Genomic DNA, 4,482 nt, shown 5'->3' with positions numbered 1-4,482 from the left:
GTCTGCTTATCCCGTTCACCCTTACTTTTCCTATACAAAGAAAGCAACTTTCTCCTACACGTTACCATTATTTTAGCGTTTTTAAATTATTTCCCCAGGCTTACAGTTAATTAAGAACAAATTATTTGCCAGACTTTTGAGGTGTGTAATTAGACCTGTAAAAAAATGTGAATATTTAGATTATTCTTCATTACAGTACTCAATGTCAAAAAAGTTTTTGGGCAAAACAGTTTATTGTTTTCTGCTAAAACCCTAATTTAATATTTACACTAATGAAAAATCAACAATAGGCAAGTAGAAACCTTTCCCTAAGGTAATAGAAAAACATAAATGTTGCTAGTCTGCAACAAGGGAGATTTAGGTTGGATATTAGGAAAAGCTTTCTATCTATAATGGTAGTTAAGTTCTGGAATAGGCTTCCAAGAGAGGTTGTGGTTGGGATGATCTAGGTTTATTTGGTCCTGTCTCAGCGCCAGAGGGTGGACTTGATGCCTTCTCAAGTCCACGTCCCGCACTTGATTTGTGGAGAAAAAGAGACTCGGGACATGAATTCCAGTCAAGCAGAAAATATTATCACGGTAGTGAGAGCCAGATTCTGCCTTCATCTACTCCCTGCATAAGCCCATGCATTTCAGTGGAAATAAACATGACAAAATGCAGCCCATCTGATCTATAAACTTCTCTGTAGTGTTGTTTGGTTGTTTTCAGTTTACTATCTTCTTATTTCTATCCAGTGAATATTAAATCTTAAAATAAGCTAATACATTTTTATTTGTTCTTAACATGTCTGTTCTATCAGTAATTTGCAGTAGTGAGGAATTACAGAATTGACTAAATACAGAATTATTATTTATATTACAATAGCTTATTATGCAGGGCCCTTTACTAACATATTAAAAGATAGGCCTTGCCCTTCTGCCCTGAAGAATTTACAATCAAAGGTCCTGATCCTGCACTGAGGATCTAGCAGGCACACTGCTGTTCAGTGAGACGACCCATTGGGAGTTCTGTGCATAAAACATGCCATGAGACTGCTTGTGTAAGTAAAGTTGCTCACACACAAACGTTGGCAGGATCCATGCTTGAGTATTAATCCAAATCAAAGAAAATGAAGGCACAGTTTCAAATCTAAAATGTTTTTCTCATTTCATCATGATAGAGTTTGATTACGAGGACTCTCCTCAAGTATTTCCTTTGTTGTTTGACTATTAGATTAAGGAATGAATTATTCTTAGTGCTGTAGTTTTGATTGTTGTGTAACTATGGGAACAATTCCATGTATCAGTTTGCTTCTCTGTGTTTTTAGCAAGAAACCTTTATTAATATACTTACCATTCTTAGAATTCATTTTTCTGGATTGTTGTATTTGTAAATATTCCAATGTCCAATTTAAAACTATTTTAGATTGTGAGAATAAACGATTAATTGTGGCTATTATTTGTACAGTGCCATAAGTATGCCTGGTGCTTTACAAACACATAAGGGTGGGATTTGCAAAAGTTGCCCACCATTAGCCTAACTGCCCCCACTGAAATCTATGACAGTTACCATTGATTGTAATGGTAGCAGATTTAGGACATCCTGAGTGCATCTGAAACCCCTTCTCTCAACCTCTTAAAAGATGAGGTCCCTTCCTGGAGTGTTTACAATATAGGGGCCTAATCCTGCAAACATTTACTACTGGGCCTAGTTCTTACTCAGCATTTCTTCCCACACTGTCCATGCAGAAGGCAGAAGTCCTGGGTCCTTTTTTTCAGGTCTTTTATAGCCAGATGCAATCATGCACACTCCGTAGCACAACAGATGAAGCGGTGCCTAGATTCACCCCTCTCTTGCCCTGGGATTGCAAAATAAATGCTTGTTTAGGTATAATATGTCATGAGGCATTCTTAAATGATTTCCCAAATACCTCCATCTCTTCTTCCATGCTATTTGCACTGTTGTGAATAGTTGTGCCCATTCTAGGACCACTTCATGACTTATTCTATCAGTCTATTTTACTCTGTGTATGCTACACAGACACCTGTATTGAAAGCTGATCAATTTGCATTGGATAGACTTAATATTTTTCCAGAACTCTATTCCATATAGGAGGATGTGTGGGATGTTGCTTCTAAAGATTTTAAGTTTGGTGTTTTTGCTAATCACATTGGACTTCAGTACTGTCTTGAGTCTTTAAAATGCAGCACTGGCTTTACCTATTCTGGACTTTATATCACACATGAAATCACTAGTATCGTGAATTATGCTACCCAGGTAAATACATATATTAATGGTTTTCAGTGATTCCCCTTCCTAGCAGATGAAATCATTGGTAGGTAATATAATTTTCATATAATTTTCTGTCTTTGATTTATTCATAAGAAGACCTTCTTGCCTGGCAGAATTTTTGAGATCATCTGTCTTTTTCTGCAAATCTTCTATTTATTCATAAGACAGAGATCTGCAAAGTCTGTCTCCAAGCTCGCTCTCTATCCACGAAATGCCTATTCTGACAGTCTGCTGTACAACAACAGTTACTTCGAACAAGATGAAGGACAAGATGCAACTTTGCCTGACATCCATGTTAACTTTAAACCAGTTTGCTAACTCCTAGTTTATCTTTACTGCATGAACATTGAGCGTTCTGATACATTTTTAATAATTTTGTAGGGGATTCCATAGGTCTTGCTGCCAGTCAGAATACCACTGAAATCAATAAACTATTCATGGGCCTGCAAAATCAGATCCTAGATTAAGACAAGACCTACAGATGATGTAGTAGACTAACTCTAAGAAAAGGAATAGACATGGTGACAGGAGTACAAGGGCTATAGTGATATGATCATTTGGCAGCTGGAGATGATGCTCACACATTTTTGGAGTTAAGATATTTTATCTTTTGCTTTAGCATATGCTTTAGGAGTTTTAATGTACCTGAGTAGTTTATGTTAGAATGATGTTATGTTAGAAAGTAATTACATGTAATTTGCTAGCCTGTCGTACAAGGAATCTCCTTTTAAACGTAATCAAGGGGAATGACAGTCTCATAAATATGAGCTATCTGAAAACTTCTGACTTCTGAAGAAAGATGACTTCTGAAAGCTGTGTGACTGCAGTAGCCATCTACCTCCTACACAGAGTTTTAAAATAATAATAATAAAAAAAAATGTTTTTAACATCTCCAGATCCTTGTTCTGATCTGACACCACAAATATGGCTCTATGCAGGGCGCTCTGAACTTAAAAAAAAATAAATCCCATTTGTCAGGTTTTTGGAGTGGGAATTAACACTCTGATGTCCAGAAGGAAAATATATTTTAAAAGTTAAACTCAGGTGCATGAGACAATGGAGCCATGTCTGTTTTCATAAAGTGAGGAGCTGGCCCAATGGATTTTGAGGTCTTCTTTTTAAAATATTGCTCTATGGACGTACACTGAGTACAGTACACCATAGCAGAGAGGAAAAGCATGTAAAATGTACGGGGCCAAGGCATTTCACAACTACAGTACAAATTGTGTCATGACTCCATTGCATTGTACAAATAGCCACAGTCAGGTATGAGCGAGGAAGAAAATAAAGGGAATTAAGAAATATATCAGAAAAACAAGTGATAAAAGGAAAGAACAAAAAGAATCAGAGGGGTAGCCGTGTTAGTCTGGATCTGTAAAAGCAGCAAAGAATCATTTGGCACCTTATAGACTAACAGATGCTTTGGAGCATGAGCTTTCGTGGGTGAATACCCACTTCGTCAGATACATGTAGTGGAAATTTCCAGGGGCAGGTATATATATGCAGGCAAGCTGGAGATAATGAGGTACTTCAATCAGGGAGGATGAGGCTCTGTTCTAGCAGTTGAGGTGTGAAAACCAAGGGAGGAGAAACTGGTTCTGTAATTGGCAAGCCATTCACAGTCTTTGTTTAATCCTGAGCTGATGGTGTCAAATTTGCAGATGAACTGAAGCTCAGCAGTTTCTCTTTGAAGTCTGGTCCTGAAGTTTTTTTGCTGCAGGATGTCCACCTTAAGGTCTGCTATAGTGTGGCCAGGGAAGTTGAAGTGTTCTCCTACAGGTTTTTGTATATTGCCATTCCTAATATCTGATTTGTGTCCGTTTATCCTTTTCCGTAGCGACTGTCCAGTTTGGCCGATGTACATAGCAGAGGGGCATTGCTGGCATATGATGGCATAAACCTCATTATCTCCAGCTTCCCTGCATATATATACCTGCCCCTGGAAATTTCCACTACATGCATCTGACGAAGTGGGTTTTCACCCACGAAAGCTCATGCTCCAAAACATCTGTTAGTCTATAAGGTGCCACAGGATTCTTTGCTGCTTTAACAAAAAGAATGGGCCTTTCATAAGACTAAATCTGTTCGCATTGAGGACAATGGGAGTTTTACCATTGACCAGTGGCTTCAGAGTTAGGCCACAACTGAGCACTCGATGTTTCAGCTAAAATAGTTCCATAGCATGATTTGATCAGTTTCAGTTGACAGAAT

This window comes from Gopherus flavomarginatus, chromosome 2 (assembly GCF_025201925.1).
Source record: "Gopherus flavomarginatus isolate rGopFla2 chromosome 2, rGopFla2.mat.asm, whole genome shotgun sequence".
Lineage (NCBI taxonomy): Eukaryota > Metazoa > Chordata > Testudines > Testudinidae > Gopherus > Gopherus flavomarginatus.
Note: the sequence above shows the minus strand (reverse complement) of the source record.